Source organism: Suncus etruscus, chromosome 15 (assembly GCF_024139225.1).
Source record: "Suncus etruscus isolate mSunEtr1 chromosome 15, mSunEtr1.pri.cur, whole genome shotgun sequence".
Taxonomy (NCBI): Eukaryota; Metazoa; Chordata; class Mammalia; order Eulipotyphla; family Soricidae; genus Suncus; species Suncus etruscus.
The window spans coordinates 34,808,295-34,818,782 of NC_064862.1; the positions used below are offsets into that span (position 1 = coordinate 34,808,295).

At 44.3% G+C, this 10,488-nt stretch overlaps 1 protein-coding gene across 1 annotated transcript in view; it reads right to left on the reverse strand.

Moving 5' to 3' along the window:
• The window catches only part of PISD (phosphatidylserine decarboxylase), a 356,590-nt gene that overhangs the window by 114,328 nt on the left and 231,774 nt on the right, over nucleotides 1-10,488 (reverse strand). The window lies entirely within an intron of this gene.

A 10,488-nucleotide genomic window follows, 5' to 3' on the forward strand; every position in this document is an offset into this window, starting at 1 on the left:
CTTTTTTTTCCCTCCCTCCCTTCCTTTCCCCTCCCTCCCTCCCTTCCTTTTCCTTCCTTTCTCTCTCTCTTTTTTTTTTTTTTTTTGCTACTTTTTAATGTTTGAGGGGCATACCTGGCCCTGCTCAGGGGTCACTCCTGGCTCTGTGCTCAGAAATCGCTCCTGACAGGCAGGGGGGGGGGAGACATAATGGATACTGGGGATTGGACCCGAGTTGGCCACATGCAAGGCAAACACCCTACCTGCTGTACTATTGCCCCGGCCTCCTTTTTTAATATTTTTGTGAAGCAAAAATAATTTTATTTAAAGAGATCTAGAGTCTATATGGGAGAGAGAGAGAGACAGAAAAAGAGAGGAAGCACAGGCTTCTTTGGTGGGGAGGGAGATATTTGTGCTACCTTACTCAAGTTTTTACTTACCCTAGTCCTTGTCATGTTTTTTGTTTGTTTGTTTGTTTGTTTTTGGGCCACACCCGGTGATGTTCAGGGGTTACTCCTGGCTATGCGCTCAGAAATCGCTCCTGGCTTGGGGGACCATATGGGACGCTGGGGGATCGAACCATGGTCTGTCCTAGGCTAGCACTGACAAGGCAGTCGCCTTACTGCTCTGTGCCACTGGTCCAGCCCCATGTCATGTTTGAAGTTGACTCTTTATCCTTCCTTTCTTTTATGGTTGCTTTCTGCTTCCTAATGCTATACCCAAAATATATTTGTTTATTAATGTACTATAATGAAAAATGGGAAAACATGTCTTACAAATGCAGTCGCCATGTCTGCATTTGGCCAGCTCCATAGACTCAATCGATTCTACAGGAGATGCAAACCAAGCCTTGAAAAATGATGGGCACAGCAGTAGGGCATTTGCCTTGCACGCAGAAGCTTCAGAATGGATGGTGGTTCAATCCGGCATCCCATATGGTCCCCTATGCCTGCCAGGAGTGATTTCTGAGCGCAGAGTCAGGAGTAACTCCTGAGCACCACCGGGTGTAACCCCCTTCAAAAAAAAAAAAAAAAAGAAAGAAAGAAAGAAAAAGGAAAAGAAAAATGATGGGTACACCAGCACTCAATTGAAAGCTGGCAATCTCAGAAGGAAAGGGCACCAAGTCCCCCACCACTGCTGAAGGACACACCTGCTATTCCTATTACCCACAGTCGCCACTTTATCTATGGCTCTGCTTCATCATTCATTTATGGCTCTCTGCAGAGACCAATCTGACCAAAACTCAAGGTATGCTGGTATTTGGGCTGACATCATCAGGACTTTTCTGGAGTGTGGGCACCCTCCCTGCCTCCCCCCACCTTCTCATACTTCTGAAAGCCCTGGCAGCCAGGCCCCCTGAAGTCACAGTATCAGCCACAGTACTTGGAATTCCTGGACAACTCCAAATTTTTTAATACTGTTATCTCAGTAGGAACACACAGATTTAGACACCAATGCATATTTGAAGCCACCATTAGGTCAGGAACAAAAGAAAACCAGAAAGATCAGCTAGCAACAAAAGCTTAACAAACCTAACAGTGACTTAATGACCTTATAGCGAAATACAGTAATTTTCACAAAGTTTCTTGCTGTGCTTTTTTTATGTTGTTGTTTTTTGGGCCACATCCAGTGGTACTCAGGGGTTACTTCTGACTCTGTGCTCAGAAATCACTTCTGGCAGTCTCAGAGGACCATATGGGATGTCGGGAATCGAACTGGAGTCTGTATGCAAGACAAATGCTCTATCCACTGTGCTATTACTCTAGGCCTGGTGTACCTTTTTTTCATTTTCATTTTCATTTTCATTTTCATTTCCTTTTCCTTTTCCTTCCTTCCTTCCTTCCTTCCTTCCTTCCTTCCTTCCTTCCTTCCTTCCTTCCTTCCTTCCTTCCTTCCTTCCTTCCTTCCTTCCCTCCTTCCTTCTTCATAATTTTGCTCCCACTTAAATCTGGAAACAATAGTTATGATCAACTATATAGTACATGGTCTTTTTTTGGGGGGGTCCACACCCGGTGATGCTCAGGGGTTACTCCTGGCTCTGTGCTCAGAAATCACTCCTGGCTTGAGAGACCATATGGTATGCTGGGAATCGAATCCAGGCCCATCTGGGTCAGCTGCATGCAAGGAAACGCCCTACCGCTGTGCTATCACTCTGGCCCCATAGTACATGGTCTTAAAAAATAAAGTAATTGAGCCAGAATAATAGCACAGTAGATAGGGTATTTGCCTTGTAAGCGGCTGATCCGGGTTTGATCCCTGGCATTCCTTATGATCTCCCTACCCCTCAAGCCTGCCAAGAGCTATAAGAGCTATTTCTGAGCACACGCGTGCGCGCGCACACACACACTCTCATATATATATATATATATATATATATATATAATATATATATATATATATATATATATATATATATATATATATATATTGCTAGGTCTTGAGAGTATATATTATTTCTCTATTCCTACCCACTTTATTTGGGGGGGGGGCACACCTGGTGGTGCTCAGGGGTTACTCTTGGCTCTGTGCTCAGAAGTTGCTCCTGGCAGGCTCAAGGAACATATGGAATGTCGGGAATCAAACCTGGGTCTGTCCTGGGTCAGTAAGCAAATGCCCTATTGCTGTGCTATTGCTCTGGCCCCTTCCCCACTTTATTTTTGTTGGTTTTGTTTTTTGTTTTGGGGTCACACCCAGCAGTGCTCAGGGATTACTCCTGGCTCTGTGCTCAGAAATCACTTCTGGCAGGCTTGAGGGACCATATGGGATGCTGGGATTTGAACCGCTTTCCTTCTGCATGCAAGGCAAACGTCCTACCTCTGTGCTATTTCTCCGTCCCCCCCCCCCACTTTTAATGCCTCCATGTTTGCTGAAAAGTACCATCGTTTGTTTATTTATTTATTTATTTATTTATTTATTTATTTTAGGTTTTTGGGCCACATCTGGTGGTACTTAGGGTTTTTTTCTGGTTCTTTATTTAGGGTTCACTACTGGTGGGGCTTAGGGAACCATATGGGGTCAAACCCGAATGGCCTTGCAAAGAACAAGTGTCTTCCGTGCTGTACTCTCTCTGGCCCCAAGAGTATTACATTTAGTCTTAGATTTTTTTGTTTTGGGACCACACTGAGCAACTCCCAGGGAGAAATTCCTAGCTCTAAGCTTGAGAACTGCTCCTGGTGAGCTTGGGGGACCATGTGTCTGCTGTGGGTTGAACTCCTATATATGCAAGACAAGTATCCCACCCACTGTTCTATTGCTCTGGCACGTGGGAGGGGCAGTCTTGGGTTGGGTTCTAATTGGATTTCCCTTTCTTTTTTTTTTTTTTTTTTTTTTTTTGGTTTTTGGGTCACACCCGGCAGTGCTCAGGGGTTACTCCTGGCAGGCTTGGGGGACCATACAAGACACCGCGATTCAAACCAATGACCTTCTGCATGAAAGGCAAACACTTTATCTCCATGCTATCTCTCCGGCCCCTTCATTTTTTCTTAAAACAAATGACAAATGATGCAAGTTTTTGAACATTTAAACAACTTTCTCAGAAACTCAAAGAAAAAATGCTTGCATGTATTTGTGCTTGTTTTCAGGGTCTAAATTAGAACCTCACCTTATGTGGCTGGTATTCACCATTAACCATCACTTTGGAAAGTGCTTCTTTTATTGTTTTTTTTTTTTGTTTGTTTGTTTTGGGGCCACACCCGATGGTGCTCAGGGGTTCTCCTGACTCTGCTCTCAAAATTCGTTCCTGGCAGGCTCGGGGAGAACCATATGGGATGCTGGGATTCGAACCACCGTCCTTCTGCGTGTAAGGCAAATGTCCTGCTCTCAGGAATCACTTCTGGCCAGCTCGGGAGCATCTGGGATGCCTGGGATTGAACCCAGGGTCAGCTGCACGCAAGGCAAATATCCTACTCACTGTGCTATCACTCCACCCCCCAAAGGCTTTCTCTAACTCCTACTAGATGTTAGTGCTGCTTCCTTTAAATGTTATAGAATGTTGTGTTTTATCTCATCTGACACTTCACCTATTGACCCTTCTATTTGAGGTTTGGGTATTTTCATACCTCACCCTTCTCTTCCTGGAGGAGTTGGAAGAGATGGTGTTTTATCTTTGTATCTCTTAGATATCGAGAACATTCCTGGCGTAGAACATTTTGGGCACCTCAATTTAAGTAGACACTAAACTTCAGTGATGAGAATGTACTAAATAGACTAAGGAATCATTCACTGGGATGGCAAAGGAAGAAACTGATTTTGATTTAGTGAAGTTTTTGTCGTCCCTGCATATTCCCCATGTTTTGCATCTTTTTGGGGGCCACATCCGGCGGTGCTCAGGGGTTACTCCTGGCTAACTGCTCAGAAATAGCTCCTGGCAGGCACGTGGGTGGGGGTGGGGAGACCATATGGGACGCCGGGATTCGAACCAACCACCTTAGGTCCTGGATAGGTTGCTTGCAAGGCAAACACCGCTGTGCTAGCTCTTCAGCCCCCATGTTTTGCATCTTAAAGGCAAAGTGTTTGTAGAGAAGAATTGTGTTCATCAGGGCCAACATGCACATTTTCTACCACTGTTTCTAAAACATTGATCACTTGCTAATGAAATGAATAACTATCCTTCATCAAGGGCTTTCCTTTCAACTGTTACCAGTATCATGGGAATTTAGATTTGTTTAGAAAGGATGTTCAAAAATATGTTTTGTTTCCAGACATCATATTCCTGCTAATTCTCTTTCCACGAGGTGTTGAGTTCTCAATTATGTCTCTGCAATAAAATAAAAATGTTTATTTATAAAAATAAAAGCATGAAAAAGATTTCAAAAACTTGGAGCCAGAGAGATAGCACAGCAGTAGGGCGTTTGCCTTGCATACAGCCAACACAGGACTGACCCGGTTCAAATTCTGGCATCCTATATGTCCCCTGAGCCTGCCAGGAGTGATTTCTTTTCTTTTTTTTCCTTTCCTTTTTTCCTTCCTTCCTTCCTTCCTTCCTTCCTTCCTTCCTTCCTTCCTTCCTTCCTTCCTTCCTTCCTTCCTTCCTTCCTTCCTTCCTTCCTTCCTTCCTTCCTTCCTTCCTTTCTTTTTCTTCTTCTTCTTCTTTTGGCTTTTTGGACCACACTCTGTGACACTTAGGGGTTATTCCTGGCTATATGCTCAGAAATCACTCCTGGCTTGGGGAACCATATGGGACTCCTGGGATGGAACCAAGATTTGTCTTGGATCTGCCGCATGCAAGGCAAATGCCCTACCACTGTGTTTTCGCTCTGGCCCCTTGTTTTTATATTCTTGTTATCAACTTTTTTGGAGGAACTACACCAGGCAGAGCCTGGGATCATGAAACACCAGTGATCAAACTATTTACCCAGTCTCTTTAATGTGGGAAGAGGATGGGGAAGGGTTGGGCCAGATTCCCATGGTCTTAGGGCCTATTTCTGGTTGTGTGTTCAGGCATGAATCTGGTGGTGCTCAGGGGAACATGTATGATACAAGGGATTCAAGACAGAGTCAGTCATATACAAGGAAAGTGTTTTACCTGCTCTCCTATCACTTGTGTCCTTTTTAATTAGTTAATTAATTAATTAATTAAGGTACTGGGACCACAAGTGGTTGTGCTCAGGTCTTACTCCTGGCTCTATGCTTAGGAATCACTCATGGCTGAGATCAAGGGACCCTTTGTAGTGCCACTTCCCTGTAATGCTCAAGTCTTGGCCTCTTATTCTCTTCTATTAATAATTGGGGCCACCCTTGGGGCTGGAGAGGTAGCATGGAGGTAGGGCATTTGCCTTGCATGCAGAAGGTCAGTGGTTCGAATCCCGGCATCTCATATGGTCCCCCGAGTCTTCCAGGAGCGATTTCTGAGCGTAGAACCAGGAATAACCCTTGGGCGCTGCCGGATGTGGCCCCAAAACCAACAATAACAACAAAAAATTGGGACCACCAAGGCAGTCCTATCATTAGCCTTGAGTTTCAAAGAAATCTCAGATATTCAAATGAGGTAGAATAAGTCAGATATGGGCAATGAAAAAGAGGGTAGAAAAGTCTCATATTCTTTTTTTTTTTTTTTTTAAATATGGAACGCTTCACGAATTTGCATGTCATCCTTGCACAGGGGAAGTCTCATATTCTGGGCAGAAAAAAAACAAGTGCCAGAGGTTTCTGGCAGTTGAAGAAGTGCACTTATTTCAAACAGTGGGAGATGAGATGAAACTTTGGGGGCCAGGATGTGGCTGAGAGGCAGAATGAGGAAGGTTTTCATGTAGAAGGCCCTTTCCTGTGGCAGAGCCTGTGCTCAATTCCTAGCACTACTTAAAAAAAAAAGACAAATTAACTTATTTTTTCCTACCCTTGCCCCAAATCCATTTTTCCTGTTTAATTTAAATGTTTAATGAGGGGGCCCGGAGAGATAGCACAGCAGCGTTTGCCTTGCAAGCAGCCGATCCAGGACCAAAGGTGGTTGGTTCAAATCCCGGTGTCCCATATGGTCTCCCGTGCCTACCAGGAGCTATTTCTGAGCAGACAGCCAGGAGTAACCCCTGAGCACCGCCAGGTGTGGCCCAAAAACCAAAAAAAAAAAAAAAAAAATAAATGTTTAATGAGGGCCGGAGTGTTAGCACAGCAATAAGGTAAGGCAGTTGCCTTGCACATGGCCAACCCTGGATGGACCCCGGTTCGAATCCAGGCATTCCAAATGGTCTCCCGAGCCTGCCAGGAGCAACTCCTGAGCGCCGCCAGATGTGACCAAAAATCAAAAATAAAATAAAATAAAATGTTTATTATTTATTTATTTATTTATTTTTGGTTTTTGGCTATGCACTCAGAAGTTGGTCCTGGTTTGGGCCGGAGAGATAGCATGGAGGTAAGGCGTTTGCCTCTCATGCAAAAGGTCATCGGTTCGAATCCCGGTGTCCCATATGGTCCCCCGTGCTCGCCAGGAGCGACTTCTGAGCATGGAGCCAGGAGTAACTCCTGAGCACTGCCGGGTGAGACCAAAAAACCAAAAAAAAACAAAAACAAAAACAAAAAAACAACAAAAAAAAAAGAAGTTGGTCCTGGCTTGGGGGACCATATAGGATGCTGGGGGATCAAGCTGCTGTCTGTCCTAGGTTAGCCCGTGCAAGGCAGATGCCCTACTGCTTGTGCCACTGCTCAGGTCTCTAAAATGTTTAATGAAGAGCTGTGGTACTAGCTGTCATTTTTTGTTTGTTTGTTGTTGTTTTTTTTTGGGTCACACCTGGTGATGCTCAGGGGTTACTACTGGCTATGTGCTCAGAAATTGCTCCTGGTTGGGGCCGGAGAGATAGCATGGAGGTAAGGCGTTTGCCTTGCATGCAGAAGGACAGTGGTCCGAATCCAGGCATCCCATATGGTCCCCCATATGGTGCCTGCCAGGGGTGATTTCTGAGTTTAGAGACAGAAGTAACCCCTGAGCGCTGCCTGGTGTGACTGCCCCCTCCAAAAAAGAGATTGCTCCTGGCTTGGGGGACCATATGGGAGGCTGGGGGATCAAACCCTGGTCAGTCCTAGGCTAGCACCGGCACGGCAGATGCCTCACTGCTCTGAGTCACCACTCCGACCCCTAGTTGTCTTGTTAGTACAAAATTAAACTAAGGAGACAGAGCAATAGTACAGAGGAAGGGCATCTGCCTTGCACACAGTTAAACCAGGATTGACCTGGATTCTATCCCTGGCATCCCATATGGTCCCCCAAGCTTGCCAGGGGCGATTTCTGAGTGCAGAGCCAGGAGCTCTGCCGGTATGGCCCTAAAAAAAAAAGCACCTAAACTAAGAGGCTAGAGCACTTAGAAACTGGACTTAAGAATTTTTTTTTTTTTTTTTTTTTTTTGGGCCACACCCAGCGGTGCTCAGGGGTTACTCCTGGCTATCTGCTCAGAAATAGCTCCTGGCAGGCACGGGAGACCATATGGGACACTAGGATTCGAACCAACCACCTTTGGTCCTGGATCAGCTGCTTGCAAGGCAAACACTGCTGTGCTATCTCTCTGGGCCCATGGACTTAAGAATTTAAGCTCTTCTACTTAGATACTTCTGTTTGTTGTTGTTTTTGGGTCACACCCAGTGGCATTCAGGGGTTACTCCTGGCTCTATGCTCAGAAATCACTCCTGGCAGGCATGGGGAACCATATGGGATGCTGGGATTCGAACCACCATTCGTCCTGCTTGCAAGGTAAACGCCCTACCACTGTGCTATCTCTCTGGCCCTTCTTGTTGTTGATTTACCACACCCAGTTTACTCCTGGTTTTGTGCTCAGGGATGACTTCTAGAGGTATTGGGGGACCAGATGTAGTACTAGAAATGGGAGGTGGAAATGGTGGTTTGTATGCAAGGCAAGTGCTTCCTCCATTTCAGTACTATCTCTGTGACCTATTTGGATTCTTCTTTTGTGTGTATGTGAGGTGGAGAGGGGGCTACACCCAGCAGTGTTCAAGGTTTACTTCTGCTTCTGCTCTCAGAAATCACTATTGGTGAGGCTTTGGGGATAATAGGGAGTGCAAGGAATTGAACTTGGGTAGGTCACCTGCAAGGCAAGAACCAAGTCCACTGCACTATCTCTCTACATGACCCCCAACTTAGATACTTCTTAAACATGAGGACAGTGTATGATTCACTCTCTGTTCATCTACTAAAGGTATTCATATATTGGGGTCGCAACAGGTAGCACCCTTGCCTTGCATGCAGCCAACCCAGGTTTCGATCCCAGCATTACATATAGTTCCCTGAGCACTGCTAGAAGTAATCCCTGAATACAGAGCCAGGAGTAACCCCTCAGAATTGCCAGATTCTAGATGCTAGATTCAGATGCTAGATGAGGGGATGGAGCAATAGCACAGAGGGCAGAGTGTTTTCCTTGCAAGTGACCAACTTGGGTTCAATCCCTGGCATCCCATATGGTCCCCTGAATCTGTCATGATTCATTTCTGAGTGCCGTCTGGTGTGGCCCCAAAACCAAAAAAACCAGACCAAACAAACACAAAACAAAAACAACCAACCAAAAAAAAAAAAGAGTCATTTACTAAAGATGGTCAAGATGACGAGAGATGAATGATTGTCATCCTTTAGCACACTATGGACAACTAGGTGCCTCACAGTGGGCCCTAAAGGGTGTGTCTGAGCAATGAAATGGTTAACAATAGTATGCCAGTGACAGATTTGTTAAGGAGAACCTACTTGTAGAATAGTGATGCCCTTGATACAGTCAATTAATTCCTTAAGTACTCCGCCTTGGAAAGACCTGCTGATTTGATTTTATCTGCCTTTCCAGACTTATCTTTGATCATTTCCCAGTCCAGCTGGACTCCTCTCCTCTTCTTCCCTCACATTACTCATGGGGTGGGATCTAATTACCTCATCGACCCTTAATTTATTTATGGAAAGACGAAGGTTAAAGACAAGAAGAAAGCAACGCCTGGGCTCTTTTGGGATGTTCTGTAAAAGCTTCCTTTTCCTCCCTTATGTCTGATCAAACCATTTCTGTCTCTGGCAAGTTGGCATTGTTCTTACTTACACATTTAAATAAATTTCGCTTCTAGGTCTGAGAGGAAGACAGCTATGTAGGTTAAGTCAGGCCTACCTATTCCCGATGGATCAATCAGTCAACAAGAATTCATTGATCCCGCAGGAAGTAGCTTTTACAAGCAGCACACAACTCCCAGACGTTCTGGCTTCCTGTTCACAAGACACTTGGGGAAGACCATTCTTCTGACATTTTCAATTTTATTACTACATAGATAATCCCTGGACACATTCATCTTGTAAAAAGGTTGACGATAAAACACGTGGAATAACAAACGAAAGGAGTTCTCCCCTCCCTTTGCAGCCAGTCCCCTTTAGTGCGAACATTAAGCAATCATACTTTTACACAAGAGCACCCATACAAATGTCTACTTAAAAGAACATTAATAAGCTTACAACACAACTGTGGGTGTGCTTTTGAAAAAAATAAATTGTAATTGTCTGCACATCCTTCTTCTAAGACCACCCAGGCCTAACGTTTTGATGTCAAATACAGTTTATGTCTCAGCGCCAGACTTTTTTTTTTTTATTAATATTGATTTTAATTCATAAAAATCACAGCAAATACTTTTGCAGATTTATCTACTGGCAATTTTACAAAAGAATTTCCAGAGGTTTATTCATTTATTAATTTCACAACTGATGGGCATGAACATATCTCCTTATCCTTTGCTGCTGCACATGCTGGTTTTCTGGGAATAATCCACTCCAACATGTCTTTATTGCAACAACCACCTGGAAAGTGGCATTTTCTTTATTGTTTCTTTCTTTCTTTCTTTCTTTTTTAAACTTATTTTTAAAAAATCTTGAATTAAGCACCACGATGACAAGCAGTTGGGTTTCAGTCATCAACAGAACATCCCCCTTCACCAATGCAACATTTCCACCACCCATTTTTCATTTTTGCTTTCTTTATTTTTTTTTTTAATTTTTCATTTTTGAAGGAGACTAACTAGTAAGATTGGTTTCCTTCCCCAGCCGGAGCA